The sequence below is a fragment of the Hyperoodon ampullatus genome, assembly GCF_949752795.1.
Source record: "Hyperoodon ampullatus genome assembly, chromosome: 13".
Taxonomy (NCBI): Eukaryota; Metazoa; Chordata; class Mammalia; order Artiodactyla; family Ziphiidae; genus Hyperoodon; species Hyperoodon ampullatus.
The window spans coordinates 59,764,820-59,792,408 of record NC_136926.1 but is presented as its reverse complement, the minus strand read 5'-3'; positions in this window follow the sequence as shown (position 1 = coordinate 59,792,408).

Genomic DNA, 27,589 nt, shown 5'->3' with positions numbered 1-27,589 from the left:
AGCAGTTCTAAGAGGGAAGTTTATAGCAATAAAATCCCACCTTAAGAAACAAGAAGCATCTCGAGTAAACAACCTGACCTTGCACCTAAAGCAAATAGAGAAAGAAGACCAAAAAAAAAAAAAAACCCAAAGTTAGCAGGAGGAAAGAAATCATAACAATCAGATCAGAAATAAATGAAAAAGAAATGAAGGAAATGATAGCAAATATCAATAAAACTAAAAGCTGCTTCTTTGAGAAGATAAACAAAGTAGATAAACCATTAGACACACTCATCAAGAAAAAAAGGGAGATGACTCAAATCAATAGAATTAGAAATGAAAAAGGAGAAGTGACAAGTGACACTGCAGAAGTACAAAAGATCATGAGAGATTACTACAAGCAACTCTATGCCAATAAAATGGACAACTTGGAAGAAATCGACAAATTCTTAGAAATGCACAACCTGCCAAGACTGAATCAGGAAAAAAATAGAAAATATGAACAGACCAAAGACAAGCACTGAAATTGAAACTGTGATTAAAAACCTTCCAACAAACAAAAGCCCAGAACCAGATGGCTTCACAGGCGATTTCTACCAATCATTTAGAGAAGAGATAACACCTATCCTTCTCAAACTCTTCCAAAATATAGCAGAGGGAGGAACACTCCCAAACTCATTCTATGAGGCCACCATCACCTTGATACCAAAACCAGACAAGGATGTCACAAAGAAAGAATGCTACAGGCCAATATCACTGATGAACATAGATGCAAAAATCCTCAACAAAATACTAGCAAACAGAATCCAACAGCACATTAAAACGATCATACACCATGATCAAGTGGGGTTTATTCCAGGAATGCAAGGAGTCTTCAATATATGCAAATCAATCAACGTGATACACCATATTAACAAATTGAAGGACAAAAACCATATGATCATCTCAATAGATGCAGAGAAAGCTTTCGACAAAATTCAACACCCATTTATGATAAAAACCCTGCAGAAAGTAGGCATAGAGGGAACTTTCCTCAACATAATAAAGGCCATATATGACAAACCCACAGCCAGCATCGTCCTCAATGGTGAAAAACTGAAACCATTTCCAGTAAGATCAGGAACAAGACAAGGTTGCCCACTCTCACCACTCTTATTCAACAAAGTTTTGGAAGCTTTAGCCACAGCAATGAGAGAAGAAAGGGAAATAAAAGGAATCCAAATTGGAAAAGAAGAAGTAAAGCTGTCACTGTTTGCAGATGACATGATACTATACATAGAGAATTCTAAAGATGATACAAGAAAACTAGTAGAGCTAATCAGTGAATTTGATAAAGTAGCAGGAGACAAAATAAATGCAGATAAATCTCTGGCATTCCTTTATATTAATGATGAAAAATCTGAAAGTGAAATCAAGAAAACACTCCCTTTTACCATTGCAACAAAAAGAATAAAATATCTAGAAATAAACCTATGTAAGGAGACAAATACCTCTAGGCAGAAAATTATAGGACACTGATGAAAGAAATTAAAAATGATACTAATAGACAGAGAGATATTCCATGTTCCTGGATTGGAAGACTCAACATTGTGAAAATGACTCTACTGCCCAAAACAATCTATGGATTCAATGCAATCCTTATCGAAATACCACTGGCATTTTCCACAGAACTAGAACAAAAATTTTCACAATTTGTGTGGCAACACAAAAGACACTGAATAGCCAAAGCAATCTTGAGAACAGAAAATGGAAGTGGAGGAATCAGGCTCCCTGACTTCAGACTATACTACAAAGCTACAGTAATCAAGACCATATGGTACTGGCTAAAACACAGATAGATAGATCAATGGAACAGGATAGAAAGCCCAGAGATAAACCCACGCAGATATGATCCCCTTATCTTTGATAAAGGAGGCAGGAATGTACAGTGGAGAAAGGACAGCCTCTTCAATAAGCGGTGCTGGGAAAACTGGACAGGGACATGTAAAAGTATGAGATTAGATCACTCCCTAACACCATACACAAAAATAAGCTCAAAATGGATTAAAGACCTAAATGTAAGGCCAGAAACTATCAAACTCTTAGAGGAAAACATAGGCAGAACTCTCTATGACATAAATCATAGCAAGATCCTTTTTGACCCACCTCCTAGAGAAATGGAAATAAAAACAAAAATAAACACATGGGACCTAATGAAACTTCAAAGCTTTTGCACAGCAAAGGAAACCATAAACAAGACCAAAAGACAACCCTCATAATGGGAGAAAATATTTGCACATGAAGTAAGTGACAAAGGATTAATCTCCAAAATTTATAAGCAGCACATGCTGCTCAATAGCAAAAAAACAAACAACCCAATCCATAAATGGGCAGAAGACCTAAATAGACATTTCTCCAAAGAAGATATATGGACTGTTAACAAACACATGAAAGAATGCTCAGCATCATTGATCATTAGAGAAATGCAAATCAAAACTACAATGAGATATCATCTCACACTGGTCAGAATGCCCGTCATCAAAAAATCTAGAAACATTAAATGCTGGAGAGAGTGTGGAAAAGAGGGAACACTCTTGCACTTCTGGTGGGAGTGTGATTTGGAACAGCCACTATGGAGAACATTATGGAGGTTCCTTCAAAAACTACAAATGGAACTACCATATGACCCAGCAATCCCACTACTGGGCATATACCCTGAGAAAACCATAATTCAAAAATTGTCATGTACCAAAATGTTCATTGCAGCTCTATTTACAATAGCTCTGAGATCGAAACAACATCAGATGAATGGGTAAAGAAGATGTGGCACATATATACAATGGAATATTACTCAGCTATAAAAACCAACAAAATTTATCTATTTGTAATGAGGTGGATAGACCTAGAGTCTGTCATACAGAGTGAAGTAAGCCAGAAAGATAAAGACAAATACTGTATGCTACCACATATATATGGAATTTAAGGAAAAAAATGTCATGAAAAACCTAGGGGTAAAACAGGAATAAAGACACAGACTTACTTGAGAATGGACTTGAGGATATGGGGAGGGAGAATGGTAAGCTGTGAGAAAGCGAGAGGGAGGCATGGACATATATACACTGCCAAATGTAAGGTACATAGCTAGTGGGAAGCAGCCACATAGCCCAGAGAGATCAGCTCGGTGCTTTGTGAACGACTGAAGGGGTGGGATAGGGAGGGTGGGAGGGAGGGAGATGCAAGACGGAAGGGATATGGGAACAGATATATATGTATAACTGATTCACCTTGTTATAAAGCAGAAACTAATACAGCATTTTGAAGCAATTATACTCCAATAATATTGTTAAAAAATGGTTCTCTTTTAGATATGAATAGGTTTTTCTTATAAAAACAAATTTTTTGCTATTATTAATTATTTGTTATACAGAGTATATTTAAACCATACTGTATGAAATAAGGGTTTATATTGCCCTGCATCTTTTCGTCCCAAAGAATTCTCCATTTCCACCAAAGTATAATAACTTGGATAACAGAAATCTAGTCAGTTAGAGTATTAAAGACAAGCATAGGAGGTAACTGATTGAGAAAGGCTGTTGATCCCTCTCTTTCACCATCTCATCTCATCTTGTTCTTTGTTAGTGTACTGATTGCTCACTGCCTGATTTATAGGGTGGAATGGTAGCTTGTTTATACAGAGATGAAATAATCATAAGAACACTCTGCTGAATTATAGTGTAAATAGTCACGAATTTAAAAGTAATATCGAAACAGGTAATTTAATCACAAGTGTGCAGAGACTCTGTCTCAAACTTTTATGTATTCCTTGACTATGGGTTAGACACCTTTTCCTCCAACAGGCCCTTGAGGATATCATGGGGTCATTGTTTTACATTTTGCTTTTACAGCAAGATTCCGTATGCTCACTTTTTGTGAATTGAACTCTGACCCACAGTAATGTTTTTCATTGTGTTTGGGATTGAGGGCAGGGGAATACATTGGAATGCATTTACATCCAATCAATATTTATTGCTTATATAATATACAATTATTGCTTATTGCTTACTTATTGCTTACCTTATATGATAAGGTAAAATCTGGTTGCAATTTAAGCTATAAGATACTAGAATCTTCCTAAATTATGGTATATATGCAACTGGAGGAAAAATGAGTAAACGTACAGCCCAAAGGTACAAATTTAGGGTTCCTTTTATAGAACTCAAATGGGAGCTCTTAGAAACCACCTGGGGTACCATTGCCCTTTGCCCTTCAATTTCTATACTCACATATAACCACAGCTTTCTAAGCAATATGTAACACATACATCATTCCACATAGTACAAAACTTCAGCAATATATATATATATATATATATATATATATATATATATATATATATATATATAATTATATATATTATAAAATAATTATATATATTATATATATTATAATATATGTTATATATATAATTGAAGCCATATATATATTATATATATTATAATATATGTTATATATATAATTGAAGCCATATATATATATATATATATATATATATATATATATATATGGCTGCAAGAGAGTAAATTGTACACTCCTTCAGCTAAAAAGCATTTTATCATTGAATTAGTTGATTTGAGCACTGGAAATTCAAATCAGATACACTCTCCTTATTTGCATGCCAGAAGTCAGAGTCCACCCAGAGCCTTCCTGCCCACAGTTGTTTTAGAGACCTACTTTTCTGCTTCTCAGTGCAGAGGTGGGGCCATCTGCACTGCTTGAGGTCTTCTGGTAGGCACATTCGTTACTCTGCTGCAGCATTTTTAATTAACTGAGAGTTAGGTAAAGGAATTTTCAGGTATTGAAGCTAGATAGTAGAAAAAAAAGAATCAAAGAAAATGAAGAAAATGAACATTATTATTATTATTAGTTGACTCATATTCTGCGACAATACCTTGGATGCAGACCCAATATTTTGAACCAGCCACCAAGGAGCACAAGATCAATTTCAAAAGAATGAAAACATTTTGCTGTATTATGAAAGAGAACAAATCATCACTGTTATGCAAAGTAGACCAAGCATTATGCTGTAGGGCTTTGTCCATAAAGCATAAGTGTTTGATAATTTCATAAAAGTAAAATATGTTCCCTAAAATAGAGTGCCCTGGAAAGTGTAATGTACCACACAGTTTAGTTTTTTATATATAAATTTATTTATTTATTACTTATTTAGTTAGTTATTTAGTTATTTTTATATTTGGCTGTGTTGGGTCTTCGTTGCTATGTGTGCGCTTTCTCTAATTGCAGCGAGCAGGGTCTACTTTTCATTGTAGTGTACAGGCTTCTCATTGCAGTGGTTTTTCCTGTTGTGGAACACGGGCTCTAGGCACATGGGATTCAGTAGTTGTGGCACGTGGGCTCAGTAGCTGTGGCTCATGGGCTTATTTGCTCCATGGCATGTGGGATCTTCCTGGAACAGGGCTCAAACCCGTGTCTCCTGCATTGGCAGGCAGATTCTTAACCACAGCATCACCAGGGAAGTCCACAGAATTTACTTTTGATTTTGCTAGAGGTGCTTCTAAATAGCTCAATTAAAACAATTGTTTCCACTTGTGATTTAAACTCACATAAGTACAAATCTGTGCATATAATGGCATAATTCAAACCTACATCCATACCTATGTAACTTAGAAGGAATTTCATAATTCTCTTTCTTTCTGCATTTTCCAATTCTCTGCGCTATGATCCTCCTTCACAATAGTATTCTCTCCATGGTCCCACTCCTCCAGGTCTTACTCTCACTGAACCTCTGTGATTTTTGCTGCAGTCTTATAAAGAAAATGTCTATTGTTTAGATTTTCTTTAAGCACTAACATAAGTTATTAAAAGGTGAGTGTTGATGGAATTCTAATGAATAAAGATGTAGTTCTTATACTGTATTTATAATCATAATGTTTAAATGCCATAAGTACTATTCATCACAACCACCATTTTTTTCAGACCTTCACAATGAGTAAACTTGAAAAAAATCTCCATGCCTAGTCTGATATAACCTCTGAGGAAAGCAAGTTTTATTTTCCTTTTGATTCTTTAAAAAAAAAAAAAAATAGAGTTACTGCTATCAGATTTAATCTGTGTAAGTAATCCCCACTGTTGGTAAGAAAATATTTCATAAAAAGGCAAGAATTTTTTAGTTCAACAATTTCAGTCAGTAGTCTTGCCCCATGTATATTCCTGGAATTGACCTGTATTTACTAAACATACTGAGTCAAGTGAATCACTACTTCTTCATGGATTTTTTTCTTGAATCTTAACTTCAACACTGGGTTTCACTCCTATAAAAGATTTTCGGGTATTCCTTTTTGCATTTACTACTGCTCTCTAACACTTAGCATCACCTTTATCACTAAACCTACTTCCTTTTATGACTACCCTTGATCCCATTTCCATCACTATTGGGTTAAGTCTACTAGCAACACACATTTAAAATCTTGTTGATTTTCCCATCTTTCTCCTACATGACACTGATGCAATTTTTGCTTTATAATATTGCTTGAATGTATATGTTTTGGCCTGTTATCACTGCCTCCACATTGGGGCAAGAAACTCATGCCTCACAAATGGGAAATTACAATAGTTTTCAAAGTATGCGTCTGTCTTCAGTGCTTTCTGGTTGTATAATAGGCAATGAATTTTTATTTCTAGGATTTTTAATACTTTTTAATACTGTAGCTTACCCCATGCTCTCAGTATGGACTACTGCATGGTTTTCTTTCTCCTACCTCCAGGAATAATGTCACAAAAGGACTAAAGAAGAATGAAGATAATATTTTTTTTCAAATTGAATTTTAAACTAATGGCAGAGGCAGTAGAATTGTAAAAGCTCTTGATTTGTCAGTTCCACAAGACAGGCTAGTCTGTCCCTCAAAATAATTATGAAGAGAAGATGGCAGAAGAGTAAAACACAAAGAAATCCTTCCTTCCCCACAGATACATCAGAAATATATCTACAGGTGGAAATGCTCCTATAGAACACCTACTGAATGCTGGCAGAAGACCTCAGACCTCCCAAAAGGCAATAAACTCCCCATGTACCTGGGTGGGGCAAAATAAAAAAGAAAAAACAGAGACAAAAGAATAGGGATGGGACCTGCACCAGTGGGAGGGAGCCATGAAGGAGGAAATGTTTTCACACACTAGGAAACCTCTTCACGGGTGGAGACTGTGGGTGGCTGAGGGGGAAGCTTCAGAGCCACAGAGGAGAGCACAGCAACAGGGGTACAGAGGGCAAAGTGGAGAGATTCCTGCACAGAGGCTCGGTGCCGACCAGCACTCACCAGATTGAGAGGCTTCTCTGCTCACACGCCCGGGTGGGCGGGGGTTGGGATCTGAGGCTCGGGCTTCAGCCGGATCGCAGGGAGAGGACTGGGGTTGGTGGCGTGAACACAGCCTGAAGGGAGCTAGTGCACCACAGCGAGCCAGGAGGGAGTCCGGGAAAATGTCTGGACCTGCCGAAGGGGCAAGAGACATTTTCTTCCCTCTTTGTTCCCTGGTGCACAAGGAGAGGGGATTAAGAGCACTGCTTAAAGGAGCTCCAGAGACAGGCGCTAGCAGCAGCTATCAGCACGGACCCCAGAGATGGCATGAGATGCTAAGCTGCTGCTGCCACCACCAAGAAGCCTGTGTGCAAGCACAGGTCACTATCCACACCTCCCACTCGGGAGCCTCTGCAGCCCGCCACTGCCAGGGTCCAGTGATCCAGGGACAACTTCCCCGGGAGGATGCATGGTGTGCATCAGGCTGGTGCAATGTCACGCCAGCCTCTGCCACCACAGACTCACCCTGCATCCGTATCCCACTCTCCCCCTGGCCTGAGTGAGCTAGAGCCTCCGAATCAGCTGCTCCTTTACCCGGTCCGGTCTGAACAAAGAACAGACGCCCTTAGGCGACCTACATGCAGAGGCGAGGCCAAATCCAAAGCTGAACCCAGGGAGCTGTGGGAACAAAGAAGAGAAAGGGAAATCTCTCTCAGCAGCCTCAGCAGAAGTGGATTAAAGCTCCACAATCAACTTGATGTACCCTGCATCTGTGGAATACCTCAATAAACAACAAATCATCCGAAATTGAGGAGGCGGACTTTGGGAGCAAGATATATTATTTTTTCCCATTTTCCTCTTTTTGTGACTGTGTATGTGTATGCGTCTGTCTGCGATTTTGTCTGTATAGCTTTGCTTTCACCATTTTTCAAAGGATTCTGTCCATCCATTCTATTTATTTTTTAATTTTTAAAATATTTCATAATAATTATTATTTTTATTTTTTATTTTAATAACTTTATTTTATTTTATCTTACATTATTTGATATTATTTGATTTTATCCTCTTTCTTCCTTTCTTTCTACTTTTTCTCCCTTTTATTCTGAGCCATGTGGATGAAAGGCTTTCGGTGATCCAGCCAGGTGTCAGGTCTGCGTCAGTGAGGTGGGAGAGCCAAATTCAGGACACTGGTCCACAAGAGACCTCCCAGCTCCACATAATATCAAATGGGAAAAATCTCTCAGAGATCTCCATCTCAACACCAAGACCCAGCTTCACTCAACGACCAGCAAGCTACAGTGCTGGACACCCTATGAAAAACAACAACCAAGACAGAAACAGCCCCTCCATTAGCAGAGAGGCTGCCTAAAATCATAATAAGTCCACAGACAACCCAAAACACTCCACCATGGACCCGCCCAACAGAAAGACAAGATCCAGCCTCATCACCAGAACACAGGCACTAGTCCCCTCCACCAGGAAGCATACACAACCCACTGAACCAACCTTAGCCACTGTGGACAGACACCAAAAACAACGGGCAATATGAACCTGCAGCCTACAAAAAGGAGACCCCAAACACGGTAAGATAAGCAAAATGAGAAGACAGAAAAACAAAGCAGATGAGGGAGCAAGGTAAAAACCCACCAGACCTAACAAATGAAAAGGAAATAGGCAGTCTACCTGAAAATGAATACAGAATAATGAGAGTAAAGATCCAAAATCTTGGAAAGAGAACACAGAGAATGCAAGAAACATTTAAAAAGGACGTAGAAGAACTAAAGAGGAAATAAGAAATGATGAACAACAAAATAATTGAAATTAAAAACACTCTAGAAGGGATCAATAGTAGAATAACTGTGGCAGAAGAACGGACAAGTGACCTGGAAAATAAAATAGTGGAAATAACTACAGCAGAGCAGAATAAAGAAAAAAGAATGAAAAGAACTCAGGACAGTCTCAGAGACCTCTGGGACAACATTAAATGCACCTACATTTGAATTATAGGGGTCCCAGAAGAAGAAGAGAAAAAGAAAGGGACTGAGAAAATATTTGAAGAGATTATATTTGAAAACTCCCCTAATGTGGGAAAGGAAATAGTTAATCATGTTCAGGAAGAACAGAGAGTCCCATACAGGAAAAATCCAAGGAGAAACATGAAAAGACACATATTAATCAAACAATCAAAAATTAAATACAAAAAAAATATATTAAAAGCAGCAAGGGAAAAACAACAAATAACACACAAGGACATCCCCATCAGGTTAACAGCTGATATTTCATCAGAAACTCTGCAAGCCAGAAGGCACTGGCAGCACATATTTAAAGTGATGAAGGAGAGAAAACTACAACCAAGATTACGCTACCCAGCAAGGATCTCATTCAGATTTGATGGAGAAATTAAAACCTTTACAGACAAACAAAAGCTGAGAGAGTTCAGCACCACCAAACCAGCTTTACGACAAATGTTAAAGGAACTTCTCTAGGCAAGAAACACAACAGAAGGAAAAGACCTACAGTAACAAACCCAAAACAACTAAGAAAATGGGAAGAGGAACAAACTCATTGATAATTACCTTAAATGTAAATAGATTAAAAGCTCCCACCAAAAGACACATACTGGCTGAATGGATACAAAAACAAGACGCATATATTTCCTGTCTACAAGAGACTCACTTCAGACCTAGGGACAGATATAGACTGAAAGTAAGTGGATGGAAAAAGGTATTCCACGCAAATGGAAATCAAAAGAACACTGTAGTAGCAACTGTCATATCAGACAAAATAGACATTAAAATAAAGATTATTACAAGAGACAAAGAAGGACACTACATAATGATCAAGGGATCGATCCAAGAAGAAGATATAACAACTGTAAATATTTATGCACCCAACATAGGAGCACCTCAACATATAAGGCAAATACTAGGAGCCATAAAAGGGGAAATTGATAGAAACACATTCATAGTTGGGGACTTTAACACCCCACATTCACCAATGGACAGATCATCCAAAATGAAAATAAATAAGGAAACACAAGCTTTAAGTGATACATTAAACAAGATGGGCTTAATTGATATTTATAGGACATTCCATCCAAAATCAACAGAATACACATTTTTCACAAGTGCTCATGGAACATTGTCCAGGATAGATCATATCGGGTCACAAATCAAGCCTTGGTAAATTTAAGAAAATTGAAATCATATCAAGTATCTTTTCCAATCACAACAGTGTGAGATTAGATATCAATTACTGGAAAAGATCTGAAAAAATAAAAACACATGGAGGCTAAGCAGTACACTACTTAATAACCAAGAAATCACTGAAAAAATCAAAGAGGAAATCAAAAAATACCTAGAAACAAATGGCAATGAGAACTCGATGACCCCAAACCTATGCGATGCAGCAAAAGCAGTTCTAAGAGAGAAGTTTATAGCAATACAATCCTACCTCAAGAAACAGGAAACATCTCAACTAAACCACCTAACCTTGCACCTAAAGCAATTAGAGAAAGAACAACAGAAAAACCCCAAAGTTAGCAGAAGGAAAGAAATCATAAAGATCAGATCAGAAATAAATGACAAAGAAATGAAGGAAACGATAGCAAAGATCAATAAAACTAAAAGCGCGTTCTTTGAGAAGATAAACAAAATGGATAAACCATTAGCCAGACTCATCAAGAAAAAAAGGGAGAAGACTGAAATCAATAGAATTAGAAATGAAAAAGGAGAAGTAACAACTGACACTGCAGAAATACAAAGGATCATGAGAGATTACTACAGCAACTCTATGCAAATAAAATGGACAACCTGGAAGAAGTGGACAAATTTTTAGAAATGCACAACCTGCCGAGACTGAACCAGGAAGAAATATAAAATATGAACAGACCAATCCAAGCACTGAAATTTAAACTGTGATTAAATATTTTCCAACAGGGATTCCCTGGTAGCGCAGTGGTTGAGAGTGCGCCTGCTGATGCAGGGGACACAGATTCGTGCCCTGGTCTGGGAAGATCCCACATTCCATGGAGCGGCTAGGTCTGTGAGACATGGCCACTGAGCCTGCACGTCTGGAGCCTGTGCTCTGCAACAGGAGAGGCCACAACAGTGAGAGGCCCACGTACCACAAAAAAAAAAGGAAAAAAAAAAAGAAAAAAAAATATTTTCCAACAAACAAAAGCCCAGGACCAGATGGCTTCACAGGTGAATTCTATCAAACATTTAGAGAAGAGCTAACTCTTCCAAAATATAGCAGAGGGAGGAGCACTCCCAAACTCATTCTATGAGTCCACCATCACCCTGATACCAAAACCAGACAAAAATGTCACAAAGAAAGAAAACTTTCTTTCATGTTCTGAGAGGTCCATGTACAACACACACACACAAAAAAACCCCACAAAAAACGGATTAAAGACCTAAATGTAAGGCCAGACACTATAAAACTCTTAAAGGAAAACATAGGCAGAACACTCTATGACATAAATCACAGCAAAATCCTTTTTGACCCAGCTCCTAGAGAAATGGAAATAAAAACAAAAATAAACAGATGGAACCTAATGAAACTTCAAAGCTTTTGCACAGCAAAGGAAACCATAAACAAGACCAAAAGACAACCCTCAGAATGGGAGAAAATATTGGCAAATGAAGCAACTGAAAAAGGATTAATCACCAAAATTTACAAGCAGAATATGCAGCTCAATAACAAAAAAACAAACAACCCAATCCAAAAATGGGCAGAACACCTAAATAGACATTTCTCCAAAGAAGATATACAGATTGCCAACAAACACATGAAAGAATGCTCAACATCATTAATCGTTAGAGCAATGCAAATCAAAACTGCAATGAGATATCATCTCACACCAGTCAGAATGGCCATCATCAAAAAATCTGGAAACAATAAATGCTGGAGACGGTGTGGAGAAAAGAGAACTCTCTTGCACTGTTGGTGGGAATGTAAATTGATACAGCCACTATGGAGAACAGTATGGAGGTTTCTTCAAAATCTAAAAATAGAATTACCATACGACCCAGCATTCCCACTACTGGGCATATACCCTGAGAAAACCATAATTTAAAAAGAGTCATGTACCAAAATGTTCATTGCAGCTCTATTTACAATAGCCAGGACATGGAAGCAACCTACATGTCCATCAACAGATGAATGGATAAAGAAGATGTGGCACATATATACAATGGAATATTACTCAGCCATAAAAAGAAATGAAATTGAGTTATTTGTAGTGAGGTGGATGGACCTAGAGTCTGTCATACAGAGTGAAGTAAGTCAGAAAGAGAAAAACAAATACTGTATGCTAATACATATATATGGAATCTAAGAAAAAAAAAACCAAAAAAGTCATGAAGAACCTAGGGGTAAGACGGGAATAAAGACACTGACTTACTAGAGAATGGTCTTGAGGATATGGGGAGAGGAAGGGGTAAGCTGTGACGGAGTGGGAGAGTGGCGTTGACACATATACACTATGAAACGTAAAATAGATAGCTAGTGAGAAGCGGCCCCATAGCACAGGGAGATCAGCTATGTGATTTGTGACCTCACAGAGGAGTGGGATAGGGAGGGTGGGAGGGAGGGAGACGCAAGAGGGAGGAGATATGGGAACATGTGTATATGTATGACTGATTCACTTTGTTATAAAGCAGAAACTAACACACCATTGTAAAGCAATTATACTCCAATAAAGATGTTAAAAAATTTATGATTCTATGACATGGGAGAAGGGATTGTTGAAGAAGAGAGGATGAATGATTGATAAAGGTTAGTGAAGCTTGTAATGGTAGGTCCTGACCTGAGCAGGAATGTATGGTGTAAGGATGGAATGAAATTTTATTTTTTTATTTATTAAATGAATAATATTATTTAAGCTTTACTTATTATAAGTCCATACTTTTTCCAATGATCTCCAATACCAGTTCAGCCAGCTTATCAATCAAGTTTATATACATGTATGGGTCTTTTTGGCTTTTATTCCATAGCTGTAGTCTAAATGCTAATCTCATGCTCTACAAACACTTTATCCTATTTGATATGAAAAGTCATATTATTTGGCTGATTTTCTCAATGATTCTTTGTTATTTGCTCCTTATAAATTTCAGAATCTGTTAGATTTTATGAATACAAACAAACACAAGGACCAATTTACGTGCAGTGATAGAACATTAAATCCACAGATTCATAAATTTCTGGTAGCATCTTATACCTCTCTATTTATTTAAATCTGCTTTAAATTTTTTAATAAAGTGTTATAATTTTGTCCATTTCAGTTTTGTATCTTTGGTTAGATTTATTTGTGGAAATTTATATAACTTATACATTATTAAATGAGAGTTTTAAAGTTACATTTCCTAACTATGTGTTGCTAGCGCATATGCAATTGCTATGTATCTATATATATTTTTAATGCAATTCTGTTGAACACTCCTATTAGTTATCTTATTTGACCTGTAGATTCTAATTTTATCTGTTATGATTGCTCACAAATATTCCAGTCTCTTCAATCTGGGAACACAATAGGATTGCACTCTTGTACCCATTTGAAGTTAGGCATATTCTTGATTTGCCTTGGCCAATGAAATAAATAAAAAGTGAATGGAAATGACACATCATTTCTAGATGGAAAAATGCAATTTCTGCGGATCAATTTCAATTTTCATTTCCACTTCCACTGCAAGTGTTATTGTGAAAATCATGTATGAAATCTTTCATCTTAATTGGGTCACCATCAACTGGGGTTCCTGACGAAATGTCAAGAGCATTTCTCTGCTCATTCTTGTTAGACATGAAGTGTGAAGAAAATATGTTTTTGATTTTTAAGCTTCTGAAATTTTGTAGTTTTTTGTTATCAGAAAATAATCCAGCCCATTTTAATTAATACAATCCTACTGAAGTTTTACATATAAATTTGTCTCAAGAACAGTAGCAACTTAATGTCTTTCCGTTAAATAATCATATTTCTATAGGTTCTTCTTGCCATAGAGCACTAGCCAGGACCACTAATATATTATTGTATAAACCAGAGTACAGTGTACACTCTTTTCTTGTTCCTAATTATGAGGTAAATACCATTTAGTATGAGGTTTGCTTGGCAATTTTGTAGATACTTTTTATTATATTAAAAAAAATTTTCTCTTCCATTCCTGGTTTGCTAAAAAGGAGTTCAGCTTTTTAAAAAAAATCATCAGTGGTTGTTGAATTTTATCTGATAATTTTTCTATATCTATTGACTTAGAGATACAGTTTTCTCTTTTAATCCTTTAATGTGGTTAATTATATTACTTGATTTTTCTAATGTTAAACCAAATTTACATTTCTGGGTTTTATTCAACTTTACCATTATTTAAAATGTATAACTAAATTCAGTTCATTAACATTTTGTTTAAATTATTGTCATTTATATTCTTGATCAAGATTGGTCTTATAATTTTCCTTTCTAATATTTTCCTTGAGAGGTTTAGTTATAGAGATTATAAAATGAGTTGGAAAATATTCCATATTTATCTAGACCCTGCAGAATTACATTAAAATTGAATGTATTTTTTCTATGTGTATATAATTCATAAATGAATAAATATTCACATAGTGAGGACTGTGCTATACTTTTCTAATCATGAAGGGATATTGAAACTGTTTGGTGGCCAGTGGTATATATAAAATGTACGATTCCTTAGTTTAGCATTTGAGGTTCTCTACAGTCTAGCTCTAGTCTCTTTTTTAAAAAATTTAAGTCTAAGGGAAAATATTATTCTTGATTTCCATTAGCTAGATTCATTTTCTTTGTATAAATATATAGAGTTGATATTTTAAGTTCTTAAGAGAACTTGTATGGTGTTTGGTAAAATCTTATCCCTTTCCAGATAGTTCTCTAAGGTCATGTAAATAAGGATTCACCCTTTAAATTTTAATTCCTTTTTAAGGTTTTTTTATTGTTCTACCACTCAAACTCCTACAACAGGAGGATGTTTCACCACTCTGCAATTACAATGCACCATATCAAACTTATCCTCTCTCATAATATATGACCTCCTCAGAAGACTAATAAAATTCATTACAGTCCATTGTTTATAAGGGTAAGAAAATGGAAATTATATTGTAGACGCACAATAAATACTTGTGGATTGGATACACTATTGAATGAATGACTATGTCTTCCATATATTCCATTAAATTGTAAGATTCCTGAAGACAGATTCAATGCAGAGGTGTTCCATACACGTATATTAAACTGAGGAATGCATGGAATAAACCAGTGCTAGAACTGACCCAGCTATTTTTCACCCATTCTATTTTGCTATCCTGTATGTGAAGAATATAAATTCACAAAAAATACGTATTTGAAACACCTCATAATTTTTTTTTTCCTGAAATGGAACTGAATGTGCAGAAGGAGTTAACAGGAGAAGGGATTCCCTAAGGAGGTTTTCTCTAAAAACAGCTTTTTTTTTTTAAAGATTGCCTAAGGGATTATTACACTAAATGCTCATAGTAAAATGCAGAGTAATGTGGCTTCCGTGTGCTCCTCCTGCAGTCAAAAGGACTATGATATTCATGTGTGTGTGCTTGTTTGTGTGTGTGTGTGGAACAAGGTAGAATTATAAATAAATATTTACATAATATAATCAAAAGGGACATGTTGTTCCACAGTTAGGGATCATGAGACATGCACAAGACAAAATGTGTGGTATTTTCTTTAATTAAACATTTATAAATTAACAACACAATCAGATATTCTCCAATTAAAAGCTAAGGTTTTAAATAATTAGAGATGACAATGTGCTCTTTGTTCTTTTGTAATCTGTGCATTTCAAGTGTCTATTAGTTATCAAAAAGAAAATTTAGACACTACCCTAAAATTGAGTCGTCCATGTCTTTTAGAAGACACAGATGCAGACAAATTTCATGTGTCTGGTTGTGATCCCAGTTATCATTCTGATGTGAGTCTAATCATGTGGAGATTGTCTAGGGCCAAAAGAACAGCAAGGCCAAGTGAGGAGAACCCTTGGGAGGTTTGAGAGAAAACATGATGCAGAAGTACTTGGGCCTCATTTATATTTCAAGCTGATGAATTTGATCTTTATTTAAGAAATGATAGTACTGGAAGGAATAATATCAGTTTGTATTGTTAATTATATGATTTTCAGTATAGTTCCTGGTTATGAGATGCAGTGTTGGGTAGTGGATAAGAATATGGACTTTGTAATTATATTGTGTGGATACATACCCACTTCTACTACCTATAAACTGCATGAACTTTAGCAAGCTTTACAATTTCTTAGTTTCCTCACCTCTAAACAAAGGCAATAATAGTTAGTACCTCTTTGGGTGTTTTGGGGAATTAATGGATTAATAAATGTAAAGCACTTATGACAATGCCAGGTGTATTGAAGCAGTTTATAATTATTATTATTATTGAGGCATAATATTAAAATAGAATTAACAGTGAGCTCCATACCTGGGGGCAGGGAGGTATTTGGAAAAGCAAAATTTCACCTTAAAGAAAATGACTTGGAATAACTATCAGATATGTTCATTGTATTTACTCTTTGCCACTTTTCTTCTAGCCAAATTGGGACCAAACATAAATCTTGTTAAATAAAAATTTTGGAAAGAAATGTGACTGGTATATAAAATCTAGAATTTAGATGACTGAGATTTAGAATGGATAAGAAAATGTGACCTTACAGTAGCAACCTCTCCTGAGATATTCTTTATATTTCCTCCTATCAAATAAGTGCAGGAATTATAATATATACTAAGAGAAGAATGACATTTAAGGAAGAAAGTTTGGGAAATTAACATGATTAAATCTTTGTGAAGTCTCTTTCTTTCTCCCTATCTCTGTTAGCTTTTGTCTTAATTATTGTTCAGCTCCCTTACAATGGCAGGCAACATATTTTTTCAAATAGGCCCCAAAGAGTTTCTGTTAAACTTATGTTACACAGGACTGTGTAATATAAGCAACCAACTGCTTACTAGACTGTTTTATTTCAATATCCCACAGGCAATTCAAACTCCTCAAAGGAGCCTTTCATCTGAATCCATTAAATCAGATACTCATTTTTTGCCTCTTATTTTAGTGAAGGACACCATTGTTCACCAAGTGACTCAAGTCTATATAAAGCTCTGGTTCATTCTAGTATACTTCCCTTCCATATTTTCCACATATAAATTTCCTGCATTCTGGGAATTTTGTACCTTTTAGAGCTTTTTATCCACTCCTTTCTATTAATTAACCAGTCACTCCCTTTTGAATTAGGCTTTTGAATTTTGTTAATCTTTTGGTTGCACAATTTCATACTTGTTTATCCTCCAGGCTCACCTCCCTCTGCTTTGCCCCTCTAATTCTTTATGTCATTTCCTTGCATAAAATATAATAATGGCTTCCCATGGATAAAATCAAATTCTTTGGAATTGAACATGTTTGGAATAAGCAGGATTTGGTCCTTGGCTACTTATTGAGCTTTCTGTATCACAATTCCCTAAATATGAAACTCCTAATACACCATGCAGGCTTGAATTTTAGAATGATCTGCTATAACTGATCATGTATATATATTTGATTATTTGAAATCTCTAAATCTATGGTCAGCAAACTACAGCCTGTGGCTAGCATGTGCTTTTGTAAATAAAATTTTATTGGAATAGAGCCATATTTCTTCTTTTACATATAATCTATGGATGACTTCACACTATAAGGCAGAGTTGAATAATTGTGATAGACACTAGCTGACCCCTCAAACCTATAATACTTTCAGGCCATATACAGAAAAAGCTTCCCTTACTCAGGTCTAAATTGTTGTCATAAATAATAAGGAAACTTGATTCAAATCAGGATTTTAGAAGTCAAGGTTTATAAGAGGTATTCTTTTGTTTTGTTGTTGTTTTGTTTTTACTTCATCAACTTCATATAAGTGAATACGTTTTATTAAAAAAAACACTTGGTTAGCATTTATTATAGGCAGAGCTTATATTTATTGTGTATTCTTTATCCACAAGAACTAAGATGCTATGTCATCTTCCAAAATTCCATTTTGACCACATTATTCTCTGTTTTGAAAATTCCCATCATTGATGGGCCAGAAATCTGAAAGTCAAACACTTCCCAGCTGGTGGCAGGTATGAGAAAAGGCTTCACAGACCTCCAAACACAGGGACCATAATTTACTGAGAGCCTAAACTGCTGAGCTAATATCCATGGTTGATTTGCACTGAGGCCATGGCTCCCATGGGCTCCTCCAGCCAGTGACTGAGTTCAGCATCTATTCTAAGGCAGACTTTTTCCTACAAAATGTATGTTCCTTGGATGCTTGCTTTGGCTTGAGGATTCTTTGAAGGGCTTGTCAAACATTCTTTAGATTGCATGATTGTCTAGGATGCTTATACCCAACCTTCCTTCCCTCTTTCCTTCACTCAAAGTCAGACTTGCATCAAGATCTGACAGCTCTGCCAGGTTTCCTGAATTCCTCCTCATTTTTCTCTCACAGGCATTTTCTATTAAATTCTAATATTACTATCTCTACTTGTCTAATCTCTACATCTCAAGACCCTTAGCAATCTTTCCATCTATAACCTTAATTATCCTTTGCCATGTAATTAATATATTCCCCCAAACTTAAAATCTTTTGCACAGAAAAGGAAACCATAAACAAAATGAAAAAACAACATAAGGAAAGGGAGAAAATAATTGCAAATGATGCAGCCAACAAGGGATTAATCTCCAAAATATACAAATAGCTCATACAGCACAATATCAAAAAAAAAAAACACAATCAAAAAATGGGCAGAAGGTCTGAATAAACATTTATCCAAAGAAGACATACAGATGGCCAACAGACACATGAAAAGATGTGCAACATCATTAATTATTAGAGAAATGCAATTAAAAACTATAATGAAGTATCACCTCACAGCAGTCAGAATGGCCATCATCAAAAATTGTACAACTAATAAATGCTGGAGAAAGTGTGGAGAAAAATAAACCCTTTTACACTATTGGTGGAAAAGTAAATTGGTAGAGCCACTATGGTGAACAGTATGGAGGTTCCCTAAAAAAAATAAAAATAGAGTTACCATATGATCCTGTAATCCTACTCCTGGGCATATAGCCGGAGAAAACTGTAATTCAGAAAGACATATACACCCCATTGTTCATTACAGCACTATTTACAGTAGCCAAGACATGGAAGCAATCTAAGTGCCCATTGACAGATGAATGTATAAAAATGATGCAGTATACATATGAAATGGAATATTACTCAGCTATAAAAAGAATGAAATAATGTCATTTGCAGCAATAAGAATGGACCTAGAGATTATCATACTAAGTGAAGTAAGTCAGACAGAGAAAGACAAATATCATGATATCACTTATATGTGGAATATAAAAAAGAGATATTTATGAACTTATTTACAAAACAGAAAGAGACTCACAGACATAGAAAACAAACTTATGGTTACCAAAGAGGAAAGGGGGGAAGGGATAAATTAGGAGTTTTGTATTAACATATACATGTTACTGTGTATAAATTAGATGACAAATAAGGACCTACTGTTAAAAACAATAACAAACAAGTAAACAAAAACCACACATATTCCTAGGTTCTGAATATTAGGACAGGGATGTCTTTGGTCACCATTATTCTGCCTACCACAGTATACAAACATCTAAAGAAATAAACTACAGTGGTGTAACCTCATAGGAATGAACCCCATCCATAACATATTAAATGGAAACAATTATCCTCAAAATATTATATATAACATGACATCCTTCTTATAAAGAGAGAAAAAAACTTTAAAAATGTGTATACTTAAAAAACAATGAAGCATTATAGAAATTGGAGTTTGGGGCACTCTAGTGGTATTGCAAGAAGATGTGGATGGGGAATAGGGACTGGAATGAGGGAGGTGAAATTTTGGAACACCTGCAGTGATGCCTCAGGTACAGCTTACTTTGTCTTATTCACCACATAATTTTTAAGAGTATGGATTTTTAAAGCTGATAATTTTTTGTGATATGGAAAATTTTATACATCCCATAGGAAATTTAAATCAATATTGCTGCCCTTTAGGTTAAAAAATACATTTATTAAACTTTACATATGTAACTCTACATGTGAAAACAATTATAAGAAAATAAATGGAAAGGTAGATTAGTGAATTTGAAATCACTGATCTGGGCTTTCAGAGTCAGGCCATACAGCATCATCTTGCTGAGTGCTCCCATTGCACTTTGGTGGTTTTCTCAGTGAGATTAATCTGTTTTTGGCCTGAGTGAAGTTATAGATAAGGTTATGATTGACTTTGGTTTTCAATTTAGTGTTTTTCCTTTGAACAATCATGCACAGGAGAGTATCTCTATACTGTGGTGTGAAAGGCAGGACTAAATGGGACCATGTGTTAACTTTCTCTTCACAACATCTGAACATAGATTCATCTATGCTAATAAGTATTTCAGAAACTGAGCAGGAAATCATTCACATGTATAAGAAGCAAGATATTTTGTTCAGAATGGAGATATCAATTCAATTTACTGGTCACTTAAGAGGTCTGGGCACCCCAAATTATTTTATAGTGTGTTGTACACATATCATATATCATGCTTTTCAGTAACTTCTCAGATCCATTATCTTATTAGGGCTACCCTGTGATCTTGTATGATGGTTGAAAAAACATAATTAGTGCCATTATACAGATGAGGATGCTGAGATATGACAAGATTAAATACCTCATATGAGTATAAACCTCATCATCATCTGATGATAGAGCTTATACCAGAATTCAAGTCTTCAAAATCCTAGCTATATTAATTAAATTAATGCTTGTTACAACAAATACCAAAATTCATAATAGTTAACATATTATAGAAGTTCCTCACTTGGATAAAGTCCAAAGTAGGTGCTCCTAATTGGCAGGCAATTTTCTCCAACTGTGAATTAGGGACACAGACTCTACCAGTAGCTTCCAAAGTCATTGTCTTTATCTGCATCAAGCAAGTGTAAGAGTAAGTAATATGGAAGATTTATACAAGCCAGGCCCAGAAGTGGCATGCATCACTTCCACTCACATTACATTTGTAGAATTCAGTTTAATGCCAAGAAAAGTCTGGGAAATGTCATCTAGTTGTGTCCCCAGAAAGAAAAAACTGTTCACAAGTTTAGTGAACAGGTAGTCTATTTTTTCCATACGATCCAAGCACTGTTTTCACTATTCCAAGTTATGACACAGGTTAATTTATATCCATTTCCCACACCAAAGTCATGAAACTCTGAAGACTGATAAGTTTATTCCCTGTTAGAATCTCTAATAGGCCCAGTGAACATGTTCAATGCATGTTATCAATGTGTTTGTTGACACAGATCTAAAAGGGGTTCTCCAATAAGGAGACAGTGCTTTTATGTTAACCTTACCATGGTTAACATTGCAATGGCCACCTGAATACAGATATAGATAAGCATATCGTTTCTACTCACAACACTCTGACATCAAATGTGTGTGGTATTTTTTTTTCACACTAATCAGTTCTCCAACCCTCAATACCAACTGGGTGACCTACGATTCAACTCAATTCTGCCACTAACAACCCAGAGTAAGAGATGCATAGGGTGAAGTATGGTGAAATGGATGTAGGCCTCCATGCCCTCCCCAGGTGGGTCACCTTCCCAGCACCTGGATGTGGTCACCACTCCAGAAGCTTTCCAAACTCTGTTGTTTAGGGTTTTTACAGAAGTTCCATTGCATAGTTATGATCAATTAAATCATTTGTCATTGGTAATGGAATTCATTGTCCTCCCTGGAAGTCTGGAGATAGGGCTGAAAGTTCCAACCCTTTAATAACATGGTTGGACTTTCTGGTGACCAGCCTGCATCCTGAAGTTATCTAGTAATCCCTCAGCCAAGAGTCATCTCATTAATTTACCAAGGCACTCATCAATCATTCCAAGGATTTTAGGAGCTCTTTGTCAGAAACCAGAGGCAAAGATGAGATTTTTACAACAAAAGATGCTCTTATCATCCCTGTCACTCAGGAAATTCCAAAGGTTTTAGAAGCTTTTTTGCCAGGAACCATAGACAAAGACTAAATATATATCTCAAATTATCAATATATCACAATATCACACACAAACCAGTTTTATAGATGCTTTATAGATGTTTTATAGATAACATTAATAAGTTAGTTAATGTAAGATGTCTGAAAATGGAAGAAGTTTCTGCATGATGTTGTGTTTAATAACATTGTCCATTTTATTAACCATATTTTATATGTCAGAACCTGAGTTCCCATACTGAGCAGTAAGGTGAGACAAGAGGGAAATGCAATGACATGCTATATCACACATGGATATGATCTTTTGAAAAAGTTTACTCTACTGCAATTATATCATTGGTCTTGCAATTATATCATTGGTCTTGACTTTCTTAAGGTCTGCTTGAATAAATGAATATTCCATGAACTGCTACAGCTATAATTATCTGTAATTCAGGGATGATATATAAAGAAAATAGTAAAGTGTTCTATGATGCTTTTAACCTCTTCATGGAAATTGGATTATCAGTGGATTAGATAAAGAACCCGTGTAATGTTTCTTGTAAAATCAGAGTCTGATCAAATTCCCTGCAACTGGCAGAGGTCACATATAGGAGTCTGCTCTCCAACCTTAGTTCCTGAGAGCACAGCATACACCAGCCCATGTACACAACCCACTCATCATTCTGTACTGCCTCTAGGAGTATTCTGGGTATCTTCTCAGCAGCCTCTGCTTGTTCTTCTCTTTCCTAGACAGCCACCTCTGCAGAGGCTACCTAAGATCCTAAACCTGTCACAAAAGCAGCAGTAGCCTACGTAGCACCATTCATTTTTGGGGGTGAATCATGATGCTCACCTGAACAGAACCCAGATCTGGTTTCTGAGATGCTGCATTCTCATCAAATTTCTAGACTAATCAAGTATTATTGGGAGTTTTTAAATGATCAAACTCTTTCTTAAAGTGAAATCTTTCATGGAAGTATACTATACAAAATAAAAAAGAAGATATCTACCATGCAAAAAAGATAAAGTTGGGTTGGGTTGCCCAGACTTCCACTGCTTAGCTATTACCTTTGTAAATGCCTCCAAAGATATCACCATATGCTCCCAAGGCATTGAGTTATGGGGTCTAAATCCACTGTATTAATCCAGAGACATGGGTTTGGGCCTTGATTTCCTCCCACTCTCTGGAAATTTATAGGCATTCTTCCTCCTGTCCCAGACCTCTTTTTAGACTAGTGTTTTATACTGATCCCCAGTAACTTAGATGAGGCTTTTGGGCCTCCTTCATGCCCCTCTTACTATGAGAGTAGACCCCATTGTGAATGGACAAATTGCCCAGAACTATGATGCAACTTGAAACTTCCTGCTTCCACATTCTTCCCTGCCTCAATAGACCATGAAGGTGACTGCTGTTATTTGATTTCAGTGATTCAATGCTCCAGCTTGGATTCTACCTAAGGACATATCAACTTCAAGTGTAGAGAGGTAGCCAGTATATGTGAAAACAGATATGTCCAAATTAGGCATAGTCAGACCTCAAACTGGGACCTCCCTAAATCCTTCATCCTCCACACTAGTTGCAATTTGGCCTGGATATTTTGTTCTTTACACCTGGCCCACAAGTTCTTCTAGAATTTCCTTAGGGTCCCTGTCCATGATAGTGTTAAACATATTGTCACTGGCTGCTGAAATAGGTGTTTGCATGACAGAACTCTCTCTTAGCTGCACTCTGTTCAGTGAGATGGAATAGCAAGTCTGATTTTATCCAGTATGTCTATTGAAATGGAGACCTTATGTTGAACCATGAAACCCTGGTCTGAGGAGTCCTCAATGAGGCTACTTAATGGTGGAGGTAACTGCCCAAGATATTGGTCTGCCTTATGTCCAGCACAGCCACCCTGAGTACTGAGGGCAGTAAGATCTTCATACACATATAGCTCAATTCTTTCCATTTGCACTAGGAATTTCAAAAGTTGGGTTAAACAACAGGGAGAACAAGGAAGAAAGAGGAAAAGGCTCTGGTACCCTGGTGACATATTCCAATACTGGGTTTAAGTAGATGTGCTAAAGGAATAAAAGGTATACAAATGCGTATAACAATGTTGGATATTTTTAAGAGTGGACATGGTAGTTTCCTCTACCCTTATTTCAGATATCTTCTTAAATTGTATTATATTGAAGGAGGCTTTCTACCTAAGCCCTATATCAACATACACACATACACATACACAACAGGCTCACACATGTGTGCACATGTGCACCTGTTCTTATACAAATAAGATATTAGTTAATATTTGGCATTTTCTATACTTACATGCTGAGCATTGATTTTCATTCTGAATGTCTGAACTTGAGGTTCAACAACTTTAACATCACTCATTATTATTCATGAGATGCATACAGGGTGAGGAGTTTTTACTGAAAAATTTCATTGAGTTCTGATTATAACAACCAAACTCATTTGACAACTCCATAGTCCTGAAAGTTTTATCTTAGTTTGAAGAACGACAGTTATTGATACTGTGAGGTTTAAAGGGCCAAAAATTTTCGTTGTTGATGTGTAGAAAGAAAATCAATTTTTATATCTGGAGAAACACAATCAATGATGCATTACTTTAGAACCAAGATTGAAAGGGGGATAGCTATAGAACCATTTTTGCCACCAGATGGTGTTTGTCTGCTTCTGTGTACTAGTTGCAATCAATAAGTTAACACAGGTCTCTGTATGCACAGCAGTGATTCTTAAACATTTTAGAATGATTATAACACATTTTATAGGTTCAGCTAAACATAGGACTCTGGCTGATTATGATTAAACATGCTGATACTAAATTTCATATTGATCTTACAAATATCAATGCATGCAGAGAAGCAGTGAGAAGAATGTTTGTAACTAGAAGGAGCAATTTAATTTTAAAAGATAATGGAGACAGTTTTTAGTGGAACATCAGGCAGAAGTTTGGATTCTCCCTGTTGACTTTCATCATGTAGGAAATGGATTCTGTTTTTCCTTTCAGACTATTAGACATTAATTATAGACTATGTCTAATTTTCTGAAGTACATAGCCAGCAAAATTGTATTCAAGTATCTTGAAAATAAAAAGAAGAAAAAAATTATTTTCTCAATATTTTCTTAGAACTGTAAACATAGTAATTAATACAACTTAAACTTGGTTCTATTTCCTTGAATGTTTACCACTCAATAAAAGAGACAGATGAACTGTACTGAATTCATCAAATACAAAAACTATAAAAGTTATTTTTGAAAAGGACATACACTGGATTGAAAAAAAAGGACTGTGGTTCAGACTGGATATTACCATGCTATGTGACTTTGTACCCAAACTCTTAACTAGACTGAGTATTTGTATCCTCACCAAGATTTCAAAGAAGAGGGTATAAAGTTTTCTGACGTTTCTTATAGCTCTAAAATTTATATGATACTATTATCTTATTAAATTCCACAGCTGTTTGAGAGGAAGCTGCTTTAGTACAAATGGGAAATGAGATTGCTCATGGAAGCCAAAGCTACATTTGATGATTCACTCATTTCCAGTCATTTCATCTGCAAATCCACTGACTGATGTAGATACTTTATATATTCTCAAAGCCATCAGATGATGAAACATATATAAAAAGCTCTCTCTCTCAATTATGAGTTATGTGTTCAACTGAGCTTGAGGAGACAATAAATAATGAAAACATTTGTACTATGTGAGGAAGGGCACTGTTCTTTATAAAAATAGATAAATGACGTATTCTTATTGTCAAATTGTTAACTTCTCTGTTATAGTGTATGAGATGCATAAAGAATAGATAATCCTTTCTTAGAGCCTCAGATAACTTCATAGAGCTTTTGTCTTCAAGAAGTTTCAAAAACTTTTAAGAAGATTTTAAATGTCACAATTGATTCATTCTCCTTTCTACTCTATCACTTTGATTTTCTACCAGAATTGCCTGTGCCAGTTTAGAGAGGAGACCAACAAAGTACATGGTCTCTACAAGGTCAAAGAATTAACAAAACTGTATTCACTATAAATATAGCCCAATTTACTCAGTATTATCAGGTTTCTTTCAGTGTGGCCTTAGGGACTTATCAATTCCAACAACTGTAGGACTCATTTTAAGGATATATTTATAAAAGTAGGTAAACAACAAAGGAGAAACCTCTACCACTCTTCATGCTGTGCTTTAATATCCTCATCTATAAAATAGATCTATTGATATTCCCATGAAAATATTAAATATGTTGAATAGTAAGACTTAACTATTGGAATTATATCAATTTCATATTGTAGTTTACTGTGAGCATTGCAATTTATCCCCATTCTGCTTTATTTTTTTTAAAAGAGATATTTACCCACGTTTATTCACTACAGAACTATTTAGCCCAGAAGTGGGAGTTTCCCAAGTGTCCATCGGTGAGTGAATTGATAAACAAAATGGGTTACATACATATGATGGACTACTTTCAGCCTTAGCAAGGAAGGAGGATTTCTTGCCACATGCTGCAACATGGATGAAACTTGACAAAATTAAGCTAAGAGAAACACGTCAGTCATAAAAAGACAAATTTCACTTATATGAAGTATCTAAAGTACTGAAATTCACAGAAAAGGAAAGTAAAATAGTGGTCATGAGGGGCTGGGAAGATGAGGTAAAGGAGAGTTGCTGTTTAAAGGAAATTGAGTTTCAGATTTACAAGATGAAAAAGTTCTTATACTTAACACTTCTAAACTGTGAACTTAAAAATGGTTAAGATGATAAATTTTATATGATGCGTACTTTAACACCATAACAAAGAAGAAAATTAGTATATGTAGATCGATAAAACAAATATTGCAAAATATTAACTGTTGAATGTAGGTAGTAGGTAAATGGGATTTCATTGTATCATTCTTTCAATTTTTCTGTATTTTTAAAAATTTTTAAAATCAAAGGTTGAAAAGAAAAAAGGACATATTGTATGATTCGACTTATATGAAAATTTTAGACCAGAAACATTTAAAGAGACAGAAAAAATAATGGAGATTGCCAGGGACTGAGGCAGAGGGAGAGTTTGAGGTGACAAAAAATAGGTGGAAACAGAACGTGGTGATGACTGCACAAAAATGTGAATGTAAATATGCCACAAAAATTTCACACTTTAAAGATATTATAATTGCAATTCCTGTGTTATATATTTTACCACAATTTTAAAAAGTAAAATGAGCATACAGTAAACATATCATTCCCTTTATAGAATTTTAATACCAACTTTTCCATTTTCAAA